Raw genomic sequence first — 19,270 nt, forward strand, 5'->3', positions numbered from 1 at the left:
TTCCAACCCCACTATCATGGGCAGGGACACCTTTCTCTAGACCAGGTTGCTCAAAGCTCCATCCAACCTGGACTTAAACACTTCCAGACATGGGGCATTCACAATTTCTCTGATCAATCTGTTCCAGTGCCAACACCCTCTGAGTAAAAAATGTTTTCTTAACACCTAGTCTAAACCTGCTGTCCTCCAGTTTAAAAGCATTGCCCCTTGTCCTGTCACTGTCTGCCTCTATAAAAAGTCCCTCTCCCTCCTTTTCAGGTACTGGAAGGCCACAATTAGGTCACCCCGAAGCCTTCTCTTTTCCAGGCAGAGCAATTCCAATTCTCTCAGCCTTTCCTCACAGGAGGGGTTTTAGCGAGAGGTTTTAGCAAGTGATTTTAGTCTTTGACCAGAAAAACTTTGGTTTCTCAAGACATTCCTGCAATTTTCCTCAGGGCCTGAGGTCCAGGGACTCAGCACCAAATCCACCAGAGGGTCACTACATGCCTTGGGCTGTTGCTGTGCTCCTGAGCTGGGCTGGGCTCCTGGGACAGAGGGAACTCATGGCAAGCAGGCAGCACTGCAGAGAGACAGCTCTGCCCACAAGCAGCTCCTCCATGGTGTGGGGTATTCTTTGGTAATACTACAGCTGAGTTTTTTATTCTATCACCTCATTTCTTCTCAGAGCAACTTAATCCCATTGGTGTCAGTGTAGACAGTGGAGTATTAGCCACATGTCTATCAGCATCAAAGATACTTTTGCAGTTCTGTTACTCAGTTGCTTTTGTATATTCATTTAATTTTTGATACTAGCAGATCTTAAATTATACAATGGAATGCATAAAAAGTTAGTATATATGGAATATTTAACTAGTTACTTTGCATTAGTTTCTCCTTCCACATCGAAGTGATTTTGGTATGAATAGCCTTGCAACAAGGAATACAAATTGATTTACTGATATAGATGGGACGGTCTGTAAAGAAGTGTGATCTTTTAATGAAAGAAGCAAAAGAGAGTTTTTAATGTATCTTGCTCTCTTAATGATCTTTCCTCTGATCCACTGAACCTTCATGCTAATTCCCAGCAGAGGGAGTATGTGAAATGAAGATGAATGAATCATACATAGCTTTGTGGTATTAACATGCACAGTTATCTGAACACATGGAAAGATTATTTCAGTTAGTTTTACCTTTTGGACACTTTCCAGACAGAAGGAAAAGAGCTTAATTAGACTGATAAAATTTTCATGTGACTCCACTTGGATTGACTATATCAAAACACATAACCTTATTTCATGACGCGGATCAGATTTTTTATTAATAAACTTTGAAAAAACAAAATTTGCTTATAATTAAAACATTATATTTGAAGACATGGCCTAAAATGATGTTTCCATCCAATGGATTTTTTTTTACCTCTCTAAAATATTGCAATTAGATTTTTCTCTAGGCCGTCCCACATTTGATTTTTATTAAAATCCACAAAGCAGCTTAGTAATTTATTTCAGCAGATGCAAAAGTCTAAGGTTAGTTTTAAGTTTCCTAGTTTATGCTTCTCTTCTGCATTGTATTTTCAGTGTTTTTATTTCCTGAGGTGGGAGAAGAACAAACATTTTTTATCTTGAATGCAGCCTACACCCAAGCAATTATATAGAGTACACAAAGCAGAAAATGTTGTCAGAGCTGCAGTGCAACTGAGCAGGTGAACAATGTGCTTCTCAGATTTGCTTTACACAAGGGTATGTCTTTCCTGCACATAGTAATATTTTATGAAATCACTTTTGCCAGTATAGCATGAACATTTTTAAAACAATGCTACTTGGCAGAAATAAAACCTATAATTGAATTTCTTTTTTGACCCAGAGTGGCTGCTCTAGAAGTAACGTGGAAATGATTTTTCATTTTAAGACTGAGTTAGTGTGCAGCAGCTTTCCATTTTCATTTCTGCTTCCCTTACCACTGCCCTAAGAAACAAACAACCTCCACATAATTTTTCATTCTAACACTTCTACCTTGGACTACAAGGCAATGTAGTGCGGTGGTCGTTCCTTTTTCAGGCAACACCTCTATTTTCTATCCAGAACTGTTGTCCTCAGACTCACTGGCTCATACTGAAATCAGAACTCACAAGTTTGAGAGAATTTTATTGAAATAGATAGATGCCAAAGTGGGAAACTACTCGAGGTTATTTTTGTCAGTTCTTCCAGCCAGTTTGTCCATCCATCCTTTCTCACCTCTTGCATGGAAGCAAAGCTTCAAATACACCATTTGAAGATCCAAATGCACGACTATTCACAGCTGCAAGCAACTTCAGCTGGAGCCTTTCACTCTGATACCCCTACGAACATCCTGACTATAGCTACACGCTGCAATTACCCCGCCACCTCCAACAGTCTTTAACTCGCTCCAGCAAAAACCTGGAGATGGCTCGTCGCTACCTTCAGCCACTACGGGTGGGCGAAGTGGAAAGGAAAGCCGAGGCGGAAAACGGTGAAATCGGCCCTTCACAGCGCCCGTCCCGCTCATTCTCCTCACACCCGTACCTCTATGACCCGACGCGGTCAGTGTTTTGCCCAGGAGGAAAACACCGGGGCGCCGCACCCCGCCCGCCCCCGGGGCAGCGCGGCCGGCCCGCCTCGCCTTTGGCCCCGCGGCCGCGGGCGGGCCCTGCGCCGCAGGTGGCGGCGGGGCCGGCGGGAGGAGCGGGGCAGGGCCGCGGGCAGGTGGCGGCAGGTCCGCGGCTCGGATGGGCCGGTGCCGCCCGATCCTCCCGCTCCCCGTGGCCTCCCGGCCCCTGCGGGCCGCCCGTGCCGCCAGGGCTGCGCCGCCTCGCCCCTCGCGCGGGCTCCAGGTGAGTGAAGGCGGCGGGGAGACCCGCCGGGAAGCGACTCCCGCTGGCCAAGCCGCGGCCGTCGGGGGCGGGGGGCTTTGCTTCCCCGTGTGTCCTCCGGAGCTTGTTTTCCTGAGAGCAGGCGAAGGGAAACGCTTAATCTGAAGCAAAAAAAGGCGTTTAATTTAGAGGCGAAAGGTACGTAGTGGGACATGGACACGGGTTTCTATGTGCGCAAGTGGTTCCTTCGCCACCGACATTTCCAGGTTTGTCGAAGGTGTGAATTAGATTGAGGTGAACGGGCCTGTGCTCCCACCAGCCCAACTTCTTTCGGGAAGGCTGAGCTCAGCTGGCAGGGATGTTTTCTGACCCTCTCCCATTCCTGTCTTGCAAAATGCTGACTGACCCTCCGGCCCGAAGTTTGCCTTAAATGTTGTGACTTCTTTGTCCTCCTTAATGTATTTTTGGTCATGAGATCTGAAATACCACAAATCAATTTCTTTCATTATTACATTAGCTTCTGTTGACAAACTTTGCTGTCAATAGTGTATTTAGTCCATTGAATTTTAATTGACACTGATGGATCTTAGGTCAATGCGTGGGAATCTCTTCAAAAATTTTTAAGAGTGCAGTGAAATTTTAATTGTGGAAACATTACCCTGCCAGTTTTGCCATACAATTAACTGAAAAATATCCCATAGATTTAATATCAATAAAATACTATTTATTTGCCTATTTTCACACTAGTTAAAAAACTACATTTTTTCTATAGCGAGTTTTTTTCTATAGCTAGTTTGTTTTAAATTGCATAAAATCCTGCATGTCTTAGGCTTTATATGCGTATAAATACCAAAGCAATATAAGTATCAACTAGAAGCATGTAGTAAACTATACAGTCCATCTCTTTGTCTGAAAGCAAATTGTTATTCCAGCTGGACACACACAAGATCTTCTACAAGTTTTTCCTATTCTCCTCTTTTTTCCATTATAAATCTTATGTACCATAATTAGCTCCCATAAATCTTTCTTCATTTGACATCGTGTTCTCTACTCGGTGCTGTACATTCTCCTGTATTTGTCATCATTAAAAAGTTCATTTGCTTTATCACTCACAGATCATTAGCTTCCAGAAATAGCAACCATGCATCAAAGCCTGTTTGATACTAATACAATGCTGTACATCATTTTTGCGTCCGAGTAACTTCTCATTCCTTGTATCACCGGGCCAGTAAACACTGGGGCAACAGTCCTTTTCCATGCAACATGATATGGATTGTTTCTATGTAAATTTTAAGTGGAACTGAGCTCATCAGCAGTTTCTACAGGGCAAAGATTAAATTACAGGAGGAAAAAAATATAACTTTATTACTGGCACTTGCCTTGTAGTTCTTTAATCATTGAAAGAAGGCGGTTTCATGGTAGGAGTTGGCTTACCATTAAAGGGAAGGGAGCAGGTGCATTTTGCTTTATCCAGTGATGAAGTAGGAACTGTCTGTGGTTGTTTATAGTGATGGGTAATTGGTTTGTCTGTGTACAGACGTCAGAGTTTATAGACAGTAGAAGCTCATGTTTCTTTGCTTTCGCAGTGACCTTGTGAACTTTAATTCTACTGTGATTTTAATTAAAAATGTTTTCTTTAGCATAAAATCTCCTTGTAGATATATATAGTCTGACTCTTCTCTTGAAAAAAAATCCATAAAACTGTTTAGGAGTGGGTGCAGCAGTGCTGCTTCTAAGGTAGTGCGTGGGAATATGAGTGCCTGCTACCTGCAGCTCAGCTGAGCTCCCCAGAGAAAAGGGCTCTGCTCACATGTGGCTTGTAGTGGTACGGACAGCCTCTGCTATCCCTTCGTGCAGGGCATTAACAGCTGTACATTACTTGGCTGGCAGATTCAATATTTACAGTTATGGCAAAAGAGGAGCAAAGAGGAGGAAAGAGCAAGCTCCTTAATAGCAAGGACTGGCACTGAACTGTTACTGAGCAACTGAAAATATGATTAAATTATGGAAATGTCTCAGGCAAATATTTATTGCAGTAGCAAAGCTGCATTTCAGATTCAGCAGGGCTAAAGTGAAATCATCTTTGTCTAACAACACAGAGACAAATTCTCCCTGTTTTGTGTGAGGATTTAATAAATGGCCATTGACTCGCAGCGCATCCAGCTGTTCCACTCTTGGTTTCAGATGTGTGTTCTGCCAGCACAACCACTCTCTGACTGGAGCATTATAACCAATCCACGTTGTAGATGGGAACCTGCAGAACACTCGCTGTGCAAAAAGTGAAGGTGTCTTCCAAGTCTTTTGCTACTGTTGTCACAGATCTCTTGTCTAGTGCCCTGCACAGCTGGAGTGCATCACTTGTCTTGCCCTCTGAGGTCTTGCTTCGTAACAGCAAGGCCTGGCTTTGGCTCATTAAACGTAGTATATATACAGCAATGCACAGTTCATTTATCTTTTTGTTCAGATGCCTAGAAGTCCCTTTTTGAAACTGTAGGTGCTGAGGAACTGAATGTGTCTGGTTTGCTTGAGACCAAAATACTGAAAGACATCTGCTTGAACATGGAAATCTTTGTTGGAAGGCAGTAGAACGAAGGTTGTAGGTGCCAGGATTGTAACACACTCTTAGAAAAAGCTTCTTCATTTCCCAGCTTTGCATACTTTGAGAGTTAACAATCACAGGAAAGATGGAAATTCAGTCATAAAATGTAATGTCTTCAAGGTATTAAATATACAGTCTTCTCTTACTAGGAGATTTATGGCTCTATTTTATTAAAGAGAGAAGAAAGGCTATGCAAAAACGGCCAGGGCAGGAGACCATTTAGTTTACCCATTTTATTACAGTGAAACATCCATTCATGGACAACACTGTCACTTAAGGAAGATGGCTTTATCTGTACTGAAGCATTTCTGTGGATTGCTACTCATCCCAAAGTCAGCAGAACTCCTTCAGAATTATATTTCTCCATCATTCAGCTTTGGCTTGGTAAAGTTGGGTCTTCTGAGTTTATGTTTTTGAACTGGCAAATACTGGCACAAATTCCTCCTCTGTGCCTTCTCAGTGTGGTACTGCAGCCTCTCTCACTCCATCATTACACATGAAGAGGGCTAAGCTAAGACAATCTCATAAGATCTTCTTGATACAGTATCAAATTTGATTACTTTTTGGAGGTGGATATGGGTAGAACATTGCAATATGAGGCAAGGGGGTCTTTGGCCACTCTGAAATACATTTGAAATGGAAAGTTTTACAGTTAAACATAAAAGTAAATAATGTAATCAGTACAGTAATTCTACAATACTTCATTTTTTGGTGTCTATAAAGAGTGAACATCAGGGGTTGTAAAATTCTGAGTGTAAAATGCCTACATCTGTTTGAGTTATAACAGGGTGAAACTAAAAATCTTGGCAACTCAAAGCCAAGCAACTGGGTCTGCTGGCACGTGGGAAAACACAGACAGCAGTCTAGTTTGGGAGAATAGTGTAAATATATTAGTAGATGTTTCTGTGAAAACAATCAGCAGTGATGTTTCTATTGAAGCTCAGACTTAAATAGTCATTGTCTTGATTTCAAGACAATGTTTATTTTGTTTACTTTGTTCATACCTCTTGCAAGTCCCATTACTCCTGATGCCTGTACCCTGTATAGCCTCAGAGGGAGCCAACAGAATTCCTCTTGGCAGTAGTACTTTATCCAGTAGCTGTAGGAATTTAACTAACAGAAAGCTGTCTTGGAGCCCTTTAAACAGCAGATGGTGTATCTGCTTTAGTACAGCATGTTTGAAACATGCCCTGGGAGCAAGTTTCACTGTACTCATTGGTGATGCCTTAAATTATGACGAATTTTGAAATAATTCAAAAGGAAGATTAAATCAATGACTCAGAGAGATAAGCATCAAAACAGGTATAAAAGATACAGTGGGATTTTATAGCAGTTTGACACCATTGACTCTTTGTGACCTTGAATGAGTCTAGTTAAGTGTAATTACTGGAGTATTGATTTAGGGCAAAGTTTTTTAGCCTGTTAGTTGATGTTCAAAGAGAATGAGATAAAACAGGACAGTGATTTCTTTGTATTTCTTCTAGTACATTTTGTTTCTCAGAATTCTTGGGCCCATGGTTCTCCATGCTCCCAGCATCTTCAGAGCAGACTTCATCAGTCAGCTCCAGGAGTATGGAAAACCCACATGTGTATAAGCTGGGACATACGTTCAGTGGTGTCCTCTACCATCTGTTTTTCTGATGAAGTTTGTTGCTAAACTAAGGCAGAACTAGCTTTGAAAGGAATCCTTCAAGGAAAATATCTTGACTGTACTGCAATACAGCTTTTTGTTTTATGCATACACTTAGGGGTTTAGGTATGATGGCTGAGTTTACAGGCAAGGCACACTCTTGACAGTGTTACAAAAAATGCTTCAGCTCACACTGCTAAGCTACAGTCTCCATAAACAGTTTGTTTGTTCTATGGATAAAAGTACACAACAGCTCTGCTTTTGCTTTTTTTTTTAAAACAGTAAAGGAATTTATTTTTTTAAAAAGTCAACTTATTTTTAATGACATTGTTTAATATTGCATCCCTGAAAAGCTAAAAACTCAGTGTGCTTTGTTTTGTTTTGTTGGTTTTTTTTTTTAGCACATAAAAATTCTGGGCAGGGGAGACAGGTTCCAGTTTTACTCCTTTGTATCTGAAAGTGGTGAGATGGGAAGATTACAGTTTCTTGTTCTCCACGTCATTCTTCTTTTATCAGATCAGCTTTGGCAACTCTGCAATTTAGAGAAAAATAGAATAACAGAGGAACCACTTAATCTTCTAACTCATTGTCTATAAAATGCTATCAGCTAACTGTATTTTAGAATTGTGGGGTTTATTTGATTCTAAACTTGAGTAGATTTCTTTCCTTCTTAAAATGGAAAATATTCTAGAACTGAACAAAGAAGCTGTAAATACAATATAACGTTGAACTTAAAGGATTCGGGGCACTGTATGCCATCACAATTAGTAATTTGTGAAATCTTACAGTTGCAACATTTTCTCCTTAATACTGGAATTGGTATCACAGAGCTTTGTGCAAGGCATTAGGGGTTTGGGCAGATTCAGCGGCTGCACTGTATCAGCTGACCATGGAAATATGCAAGAGTTTCCATAAGTACTTGGACAAATCACAGGTTAAGGAGGGACAGACACTCGTCTGTCTGTCCTTCTAACTAATTCTGTTCCTAGAAAGAAGAATGGAAGAAATTAATTTCTGTAGCTACAGGCCTTCTGAGTTGATATAGTGTTTAATGCGTCACCATTGAGCTGACAGTTCCATAGCTAGGAATGCTGAGCAAAACATCCATAGGGCTTAGGTCTTGACTTGTAAGACTACAAAACAGAGAGATTATGAATTTACATCACTTTGTGTGTTGCTCTGCAATGAAAGGCATATATCTGGCCTTTTTGAGATCTGTTTTTAATTTAATGATAGGTTAGCATAAAAAAAACTATTGTACAGAAAAACATTGGAAGAGGAAGAGAATTAATGTCACTGGTACTAATCAGTGTACAGAAGTAGAGCATAAATGAAGTATATATAGAAGTATCTGGTGAGAGTTCTCCATTAGGCCTCATAGAAACTTCAGATTTGATTTCCGTCCCTGTCTTCTGCAGTGTAGGCTGGTTGTGTAGTGTGTTCAGGCATGCTCTCTCTTGTTTGGAAGTAACCATTCATGCTAGTTTGGTAGATATTCACCTTGGAGTTGCCTGTTCTTCTCAGACCTGCTGACAGCAGAGTCTTCATCAGAGAACATCAGGGCAGGCAAACCTCTGAAGATCTTTAGGTGGGGCTGGAAATCACAGAGGAAAGAGGATGAAAGCTTGTTGCCCAAACCTTTTATTTGACATTTCTCTTGGTGAGTGGGGTGATGTTGAACTCTTTAGCAAAGGATAAGCAATGCCATTTTTAGAAGTTTAAAAATCAAAACTGTGCAGAGGTAGTGGGGTGTTCAGAAAGACTACAGGTGGCAGTATCATAGTAAAATAGAGTTTACTTGATGTCTGTAGCCAGAGATCAGCCCTTAGTTCCTTCAACAGTGTGTCATGAACAAATATACAAGACAGTGAATCAGAAAGAGCAGTTAAGAAACCTGGAGTTGATTGTCAATTAAGCAAATAGTTCAAATAGGTCAATCAGTCTCTTAGACCTTTGTGTTCTCAGTTTTGTAAACATGAATGAATATGCAGACTTGCAGAGATCCTCCTCCATGTCTTGCTTGGTGCATTCAAGCTACCAGTGGTGGCTGGATTTTGCTATACTGGCACATAATGCAAGCATGAAAAAGAAAATGCTATTCCCATCAGTTCTGTTCTCCCAGAATTTTAAAAAGGAATATCTGAAGAAAGACAAGTTAGTGTATTTCAGTGAAGTGTCCTGAATTTTCCTAAGTGTCTAGTGTCTTTGGGACACTGAAGGCAGATGTACTCTAAAGACTGATTTTTTTCAGTGAGAGGAATGCTAAACAGTTTGTGAAAATGGAGGCTATTTCAGGTATTTTAGATCTGGCTTCCAAACGTGAGTACATGGAAGTTAACTCTGAAAAAGACATATTTTGTTAAAATAAGGGTAACATTTTTTACTGTTGTCCCTCTTACTTGCCTTTAAGGTTTATAGGAACAGTTAATGTGGAGCATTATCTTGTGTCACTGTGTACTGTAATTTTCTCCTAGTATGCTAATTGCTTTGTAGCAGAAATTAGAATTATGTTTTTTTTCCTAACAGCACAGGAAGAACTGTCAGACCCATTTGGCAGGGCACAGATACACTTTCTTTCTTATCCTGATGCGTTCCCCCAAAATCACTCAGTCCAAAATTATCAAAGTGAAGTCATATTGGTTTCTTGTTCCTCGGCAGCCGCTTGTTAAGATACTGTACAGTTTACTGCTCTCAAATATCCACTTAGAATATGTACTTATCTCAAAAGTTAATCGATTCAAAATAATAGGAGTTGTGGTAGACAATATATATGGGTTTTATTTAATCTTGTAGCTTAGCCTTTTTCACATCTGTGTGAGATGAATATATGGTCCAGACTGTAAAGCCAGTTTATCTGATTGCTGCTGAACCGACAGATGAAGACTGCTATGTTTCTTTACCAATTTAGTTTTTTAGAGTGACGTGATAACTGTACATTGGTGTTTTAAATTGATTTTGCAGATTACAGAGTTCTGGATAACGTGCATCACTGAAAGGATGCCGGGGAAGAAAAGTAAAGTGTCACTATGAAAATTATTTGTTCCTTCTAGTGACTTAAGGTTCCCTTTTTTTAATTACTTCCACAAAACCCCTTTGGCCGAATGCCAAACCAGTGTGAATTAAACTACTTAACTATTTCTGCCTGTCTTGTGTCTCATACTACCAGGCAGTGTTGAAATTTACCTCAGCAGCTTCCACAGGACTTCCATTTTAGTGCTCAGAGGTAGACTTGAAGCGAGACTGCAAAGCTGAAATATGCAGAGGATATTTTTTATTTACCCAGGAGAAGGAGGAAAAGACTTGCAGTATTACTTCTGTATTTCTTTCTTTCATAAGCCAGTGAAATGGATTAGAGACGTGTTTGGGTGCCAAGGGATAAAAGAGGCATCTCAATACAGAGGCTTTTAACATCTTCAGGGATATAATTCCACTCAACTGAAATAGGATTGAGGCACCTAACCTAAAAATCCTGCTGTGCATTTTATTGGGTAAGGATTGCTATTCATTGCAAGAAGTGATAGCTCCCATCTCTATCTTTAAGCATTTAATGGCTGTGAAAACTTGACTCTGTAACTAAAGAGTGGATGCTTGGAGTGAGTACTCCTGAACTCTGAGCACTGGGTGTGCCATGTCTGTAGCACAGCTCTGTCTGGGTAGTAGCTGTATGTGTGTTATTTTCACCCTTTTTCTTTATTCACATACCTTGATTTCAAGGAAAGGAAATTTAGTCCTGTGAGCAGAGAAGGCAGCTGTCATGCACCTTGGACATGCCTCAGATCTGAACAGTTTGGGTAGCTGGACAGGGAAGATGCCTCTCAACTACTGAACAATGTGGGGAACTTTCCTGGGTCAGATTGTCACTGATCACCTGTCTTCTTGCGTTGTTGGAACAGCCCTGGACACGGTCCTGGTTGGATAGGCTGGTAATGTTTTCAACAAGCAGAGTGGATGTAGTCAGCCCCTTTCGAAGATCATGAGAGTTTAGCAGTCTGGTTTCGAGCACTGTGTCCAGTGCCACAGGGCAGTCCCAAGAGTTTTATTTGCAAGAGCAGGTGCAGCCCGAGGTATTGCTGCAGAGGCTCCCAGATATTGCCTAGGCTGTATCAATCACATCAAGCAAGGTGATTTTGTCCTTACCGTGCGAGATGTCAGCAGGTCAGCATGTAGGTATATGGAGGAGGAGGGGAAGTTGCCTCTTCGGTTTTGATGATTTTTTTTTTTTTTCTTTTAAAAACACAGTTCTATCTTCTGTGCCAGTCTGTGGTGTATTTTTGTAGTATGATATGAATGATTTGTGTTTGATCCCACAGCTAGAGAGAGCACTTCCAGTCTGTAGGGCAAAGGAGGTCATTTATACATTGCTGTGAAAGGCTGTGGGAGCAAATGCTGAGCTTCTCACAGTCACAGCTGACACTTCTATTAACACTTCTGAGCTAGAGGTAAGGTCAGTGGGCAGCAGGGTGCTGATAAGGGTAGGAGTTCACTGGAATAAATGAGTATTCACCCAGCTAACACTTATTACTGTCATTTTTCCGCATAAGATTATAGCCCCTCACTCAAAGATGATCTAGAGACAATGCTGTTCCAACAGCTGCTGTAAGCAGAAGAAATTCTGTGTATAATCGGGCTCTGTACACTGATGACTGATCACACGAATCTGATAAATTCTTATGACAGGATCTGTGGCTTTGAGGTCCATTGTAGAAGCCAGATTGTGCCTTATTTGCTGCTAAGGCTTAATAGAATTGCCCATTGATTTCTCTGCAGCCAGGTCCCCCAAGGGATTTATTCATTCAGGGATTAAAATTGTTCCACGGTTGTCTGATTTGTTTAAAGCTCGTGCATTTCTCTTAATTGGAGACAGTGACCTCAAAAATAGCCGAAACCTTCCATTATCCTTATGTGGAAGAAAAATATGTACCAAAAAAATCATATTTTAACTAATGAAGGATCTTACATCTCTTCTTTTGTACCTTCCTACTTCTGCTTGCTTGAGTCAAAAATGAGTTGAAATATCTGTCTGATGAATTTGTTTGGAGTGGAAGGAAGCCAAGAATTATTTTAACAAATGTTTTAGCTTGACACTGAGTATGGAGGCTTAGTTTGGCAAGCTGGAAAAGTGAATAACTAGGCAGTTTTTGTGAGGCTTATATAGGGTGTGGGTCATCTTGAATGTCAGTTCCAATCTGTGTTACATATTTGTAAAGGAGCATATATGGTGAATGAATTGACACATTCTCCTCATAAGTTGCATGTTTCTCTGGAACAGCTGATTAGTTTTGAGAAACGGTGGCACATCCTGCAGTCAGCTGAGAAGCCTAAGGGACTTCAGGAAATCTCCTTCTCTCTGCTGGACAGAATTTCTCAGGTACATTCTTCCCCTGTATACGTGTCAAAGGAGCGGTGTTTTGGGTGCTGTGATGGAGTGAAGGTAACGTGTCCGGTAAGCTGGAATGCAAATACAGCAAGGAGCATTACTGGTCTGTGAAAGATGGATGGAGTTCAGCACAGGAGAAGGGGGCCTTCTAGCACAGCTCGAGTGAGTGTGGGTTCCCAGTGGTTCGCATGGTGCTTAGCTGTTGTCCCGTCTCTGGCCTCGTGGCTGTGGAACAGGCTCACTACTGTATTTTGATGAGTTTGCCTTTATTAATTCTTGCCACAGCTGTGAAAGAAATCAACAAAACCCACCTGAAAGTCATTCTGCTGCTGCTACTTCTTCCACTTTTGCACAAGCAGTTGAGATCACAAAGTGTGTGAATAAAACTGTAAGTGGGCAAGACAGAACAAGGAACTGCTGCAAGGTCAGAATTGGGCTTGTGTCCCTGGATTTGCTTGAGATCTGAGGCTGTAAAAACTTAGGTCAAAACCAGGCAATTTTTAATAACTTTTAGCTAATGTTAATCTGATGATGAAGCCAGATCCAATCCTGATAATTGAAAAACCAAAGCAAACCTTGATTCCATGGATGAAGTAGAATGCAATGAAGAGGAGGGAGGCTTCTCTGAACATCACTTACTATTTTGTTCTGCCACTCATGAAGTAATGCTGTCATTAGGCCTTTTCAGGGAATTTTTTTCTACAGCTGTTCTCCCTTTCTCTCATACTTTCTGCTGACTTTACTACTGTTTTTTCAGCAGAGTTTCTCCTTCCTTGCTTTCTTCTTTCCTGCAGAGACATCTCTTCCATACAAATACCTGCATTTGTGATAGTAATCTTAAGGGAAGTCTCTTCTGACCCACAATATCAGTTGCTGCTTTGGTCTTGCCATGCATCTACAGGTGATGGTTCTGTCGCTCTCATTACGTTCATGGATAAGGAAGCTCTGTTGCATTTTACACTTGCTTTGAATTGTAGCCATTGCTTCAGTAATGCTTTGCTCAGTCACAACAATGGGTTATTAGCTTGAAATTTAACAGTGGAAGAAGATAGGAGAAAAAGAAAGACATTTCTTTCCTAGAAACAAGTTGAAATCCTGGGTTTGTAATAATATAGTACCACATATCTGATATTCCAGGATCCCCAAGTGGGCTTCAACTCTTGAACTAGCCAAGTTCAGTTTTATGGGACTGAAGGTTAGTCCATTTTGGAGATATCTGAACCAGGTAAACGGTCTGGCTTCTCTGACATTTGCAGTGAGTCCACAGTGTATGGAAGGATAATGGTAGCTGGCCTATTGTTTTGACAAAATTACGCTCTTTAAACTGGTTACCATCTCTGATGTAACTTGACACTGTTAGCACAAGCATATGAGGGTTTCTGTTTGGACTGATGGAGTGCTTTAAGGAAGGGCTGTTTACTCTAAAGAGGTTGTTTCCACAACCTTTGTCAAGGTGAGCGGATTTTTTTAGTAAAAGCTAGTCCTGTGAATCTGATGCAAAATGACTCTGTGAGCAGAGAACACTGTAAATTGTCAAGAGATTTTTAGTCAGTTTTCTTGAAACTTCGCAGAAATATCCTCTGCAACTCTTGCAGTGAGCCTGTTGCAGCAAGTTCCTTATTCAAAGTAAGATACTGGCAATTAGACTGTAACCTTTAAGTTGAATTCTGTAATTTTTACACACTTGCTTCAACAGTCTGGTTTAATAACCAGCTTAGCTGCTTTGCAGTCTTATTCTGAACAAAATCACAAGCTGTAGCTCAATCACAGTATAAAAGAGGACCATGTGTGCAAATAGGTACAGCTCAGTATGAACCTTCTGTTGGGTTCATGGGGACTTTGGATCTGTGGTTGGTGGTGGTGGGAATGTCCAGCAAGGGCTTCCTGACTCCATCTCCACAAAATGAATTTGCGAATTCTGGTGAAAAGTATTTTATTGTTTTTTAAAACCACATCTGCTCCTACAGCACTACATTTTGTCTGCTGTATCTCCACAATATAAAGCCTCATTTCTGCCTAGCTTTTCTATCAGACTAGTTGTTATTTTAATGGCCTCTGTTTCTGAAGCCTAGGGCAAAATAAAAGTGACCAATCTAGTTTTCATCATAATATTTATAAGTGGTTACGCCACTTTTTTTCTCCATTCATTTTTCAAGATGGAATGTGGTTGGAATTTACAATAGCACTGAGCATCATCCTAACTCTGTTTACTTTACTATTAGATTTGGACTAAAACTGAGAGCTCTTATAAGCTCAGCCCAAGAGTCTGCTGTGGTGTCATTAAAACTTTATATTCCACAGCAGCCTGTAGTGATCTGGATACAATATGTATTTTAATAGCTAAGGGTGAGGAAGGAAAAGCCATTTGCTAGTGGAGGTGAGAGAGTTACTGCAACAGGAACATGCAAGGGGTCTACTTATATGAGAAGGTTCATAATCAAAATTATGTTGAAATTTTACCTAATCTTTCTGATGTTTTTTATTAAACTCTCGACCACTTTGCTTAGGAACAGCAGATTGAAGTGCTTACACCTGGTAGTTGACAGTTTCTAAACGTATTAATTAATCCCACTGCATGTATAATGCGTGATATTGTGCTGTGTGTTAAACCAGAACGCCCTGACAACTTTGTGCAGACTGCTTGAAAAGAGCTTTATTTACTTTGCTGAGTCAAACCTCAAGCTTGAGTGTGTCAGAACCAAGGTTCATTGTGCAGCCATAACCTACCTCTTGTTTGTGGAGTGGACACTCCAATTACACCATCACAAGCTATTAATCCTTTTGTCCCCCCACTCAAAAGACCTAAAAGTTACACCACCCGCCAGAGTTACAAGCAACTGAATGTAATGAAGGAAAGTAATACAAGTATCACTGTTATCTCATCTCTAATAAAATATCACTGACTCGCAGTGAAAGCCTGAAGGGAAGTTAATCAGGAAATCAAGACATTGTGTACTGCATAAATTAATGCTATTTCATGTAGCTGTAAAAGTGAGGATGTAAATTGTTTATATGCAACTGTCAATTCTAAGACTTTCAAGACCAACTTAAATAGAGGAAAAATTGCTTTCTCCTGGGCATACATGACATTGGAAAAAAATAAAAGGTATTTAAGCCCCATTTTCTTAAAGGCACTGTAGAATTTAAGAGTTTATTTGAGATTAGGAAAGTAGTTTGCTCTGCTATATAATTATCAAATCATACAATAGTTAGTAAAAAGACCACGCCCAACTTATTTTAGAACAAACTATTAAAACACATACCTTGTAGCATGGAAACAAAAGATGGATTTAAAAAGAAGAAGGAGCTTTTCTGCTCCTGTTTGGATGTTCAGATGAGTTTTTGGGTATGTTAAGGTTTTATTGCCTTGGTTTACTTTCTGTTGTCCTTTCTTTTTGAAGTCACTTTTTCTTGCCTATTGCGAAGACCAGGAAGAACCTGGACCAGGAAGGAGCAAGAGAAATGGACCATGTGCAGAGAGCTTCAGACTCATAAATGGATAAACTGGAATTTTTGTTGGCGGCAGGAGAATAAAAAAAGGAGATTATTAAAAATAACTGTATTTGCAACAATTTTTCATCCCTTTGCTTCAGAGGTTACATACATCGATAGGGCAGATGGTGCCTATTTCTTTTGTTCTCTTTGACCTCCTGCCTGGCAGCTCAGCACACAGGTACCCAGAATCCAGTCCACATGGGCTCAGTCAGTGCCGGCTGCAGCACCTCCCTCTTGCCCAAATGATGGCTGTAAGGAGATGGACAGAGATGGCAGTTCTGTGAGTGTAGTTTGGAGTGGGAGCTCAAGGAGTTGCCCTTTGAACCATGAGTGATGGAATAGGCATGCATGTGAGGACACTGGTATCCCTGTGTGTTGCATGGAAATCCCAGTAACTTAATTGCTTCTGCAATCGGTCTTTCTTTCTCTGGACATTGTCCTTCAGTAGTAATAGAACTTTTATGAGTAGTTACAAGACAGTAAAAGTTGTTAAACCTGGCCTGGCCTAGAGTGGATGCAATTGTGTCATCATAAATGTATTCAGAACATACTCATATATACAAAGGGAAATGAGCAATACTGGTACTTAGCAATGCTAGGTTAATGGTTGGACTCAATGACCTTTAGAATCTTTTCCAACCTAAACGATTCCACGATTCATGCCTAAATACTGTATACTGAGAGCTGCATAGCAGGCCACTGTTTCTTTCTTTGGCTTGCACACCCCAACTCACTGGTGTATGTCTTGGGTACTGTTCTGTATTGTGTCTACTATAATGGGTTGTTTGTAGTGTGACTGGGTGTGTTTGCATCAACTTCAGCCTAGGTGGAACAACAGCTGTGAACATACAGAGACGTGGACCGCAGTGCAAGCTAGACAAGCACTCTGAGGGCTGAAGGTGCCATATTGTTCTTTTTTCTCATTGCTCTTGTAATCCAGGGATGAACATGGCCCCAGCCTAAATAATCTTGCTAGATAGTGTGAAAGCTTTTTAGCCTTAAGGCAAAGGGGGAAAGAATAAAGCTCCTTTGTTACCCCACTCACAACTTCTTTTCCCAGGAGATCCTCTCTTTGTTACCATGGATATGCAGACTGGTGGTACAATCTTCTGCTCTTTTATTCATACACCTACTAACATCTGTACCAGTGCAGCTTTCAAATATAAACCTGGCTTGTGCTGGATCTGGCTAAATCTGGTGCTGTTTTACACATTTCTGTGACACACTGGTTTTGGCTGGTGGTTCTGCCTTCTTGAGCAGATGTAACATTTCATAACTTAACACTGAATTTTTATCCTTCCATTCATAGTGGTGACAACCAGCAATCTCATTGTGAACTAGCAACGTGAAGCAGGTAAAGCAGCTTGGGAATTTCAGGAAGTGTTTCTCAGCACCACTCCCTTGAACGCTGGGTGGTGTATGAAGTATCAGGTTACACGAAGACCTGGATCAGGCAGGTCGGTGCTGTACAGTTCAGTAGTGAAGGAATTTGTGTTTACATCTTGTTCTTCAATGGCACTTGAGTCTAATTGAGCTTGATTTGACACTAACTGGGTAATTAAGGAACCTTTCTTTTGGCTTCAACGGGCATTGGATCAGAGCTGCTGAGACCAAGAACACTGAAGTGCTGGGTTTTCTCTATTAGATTCATAATAGGTTGGAAGCTCTGGAAAACTAGGACCAGCTCTGTAGTGTCAGCATTTATCTAAACATTAAGAGATTGAGACCCTGCAGATCTCACACTGTTCCCACTTACTTCACCATGTGATGCAAAGTTGAGAGCAGGCAGGCTATTTGGATGTCAGCTGAGCCACCAAAATCACAGGAGAAACATAAAAAAGCAAGTGTTTATGCAAATTTAAGCATAAGGAGAAGCATTGAACCAGGAATTCTCAAGCTTTTATTCACTTACACTATTAGTCTTTTGTGGCATTCAGATATTAAATGAAATACATATTTTTTTCATGAAAGGAATGTTTTTTTCTCTTTTTAAAATACCTTTAAGAGAAAGCAACAATAATAATGAGAGGATTAGAAAATGTGTTTGTTGAGTGTTGCTGTGGCTGCGATTTGTCCAGAGCCACGCAAGATCTTCTCAAGTATGAATAGGATGAAGCTTTTTACTGCTCCTATTATTTAATTGTATTCTTGCAGCATTCAAAGGACTCAGCCAGCACAAGGAGCTATTGTGCTTTGAACTGTGCAAACACTCAAGAGACAGACTCGTCTCTAAAACATTCTGAGTTTAATGTAACAGGACGGGTAAAACACGCACATTTAGGCAACTCAGTAATACCTTGCTGTTAAGCATTTAGGTGGGGTCATAACAAGACTTTTTGGCACCTTTCCTTTCCTCCTCTTTCTGTGCTGCCTCTGTCCTCTTCCTCACACCTTTCCCAGCCAGCTGCTGTTGCATTTTGCAAGCCCTTGTTCTGGCCTTTCCCCTGTAGTGCTGCCCAGGCTGTGTACCCTGCAGAGCACAGGCATGGTGCCCATATTCACACCAATTATTTCACAGGAGTCCTCATAAATTTTCACTGGAGAGAGGAAGACAGTTGCTGAAGACTCTGGAAAGGGATTCAAAGGCTCTAAGTCAAGCTTTTTTCCACAAAGTATTTGTTTCTTTTGGAAGTGCACATGCCATTAGCTGCTATACGGTTTGATGTCTTCTCTTTGTACAAAGCCACACCCAGCTACCTGGGCTGCAAATCCTGCTTCCAAGAAATAGCCACAACACAGACCACTTCCCGTTATCAAGACAAAGTGGTTCAGTTCCTCTCGGTACCTGTCTCTCACTTTGGCTTTGTTCCCTCTTAAAAACTTTGCTCCTGCAATAGCGGCTTGCAAAGGTACAAGGAGAAAATTCCTGTTGGTGGAGAAAGGCCTTACCCAGACCTGCCATACTATTTTGGATGCCAGGTTGACAGCAAGAATGAATCAATGCTATGAGATTGAGAAGTGTATTGTTTAGCTGTTTGGACCAGCAGATGGCAAATGTAGAGGGAAGAAATCAATCTAAGAGCCAATCCAGGGAACAGACATTAAATAAAGGCATCTGGCAAACATAGGAGGGGAAAGAAGAAGGGGAGAGCAAGTTCTGCTTTAAATATCTGCTCACACTCATGCCAAGGGAGAGCAGACTTTGACCCTCTAGGGAAAATACTGTATAGTGTCAAAACCTGTGGCAGTGTTGAGGACTTATAAGAAGGACCCTAAACTGTCAAGTACAGAGAACCCAAGCAGCAGCATTCCTGCCTGTGTGAAATCCTGGTGATCCTCTATGTAAAACAGTGAATACAAGACTGCTTGATTTCCCCATGGTGGGATTGAGAAGACCATATCTAGGAACCTGGTTTGTAA

The 19,270-nt window shown here is 40.9% G+C and overlaps 1 protein-coding gene across 1 annotated transcript in view; it reads left to right on the forward strand.

Moving 5' to 3' along the window:
- The first annotated feature begins 2,739 nt into the window (after window positions 1-2,739).
- The window catches only part of CRACDL (CRACD like), a 65,984-nt gene continuing 49,453 nt past the window's right edge, over window positions 2,740-19,270 (forward strand). Inside the window, exon 1 of the mRNA XM_027718149.2 lies at window positions 2,740-2,830. The gene's annotated coding sequence lies outside the window, so the exon portion shown is untranslated. The remainder of the gene's footprint in view (window positions 2,831-19,270) is intronic.

This window comes from Pipra filicauda, unplaced genomic scaffold, assembly GCF_003945595.2.
Source record: "Pipra filicauda isolate LSUMZ 115617 unplaced genomic scaffold, ASM394559v2 scaffold83_size3615187_pilon, whole genome shotgun sequence".
NCBI lineage: Eukaryota > Metazoa > Chordata > Aves > Passeriformes > Pipridae > Pipra > Pipra filicauda.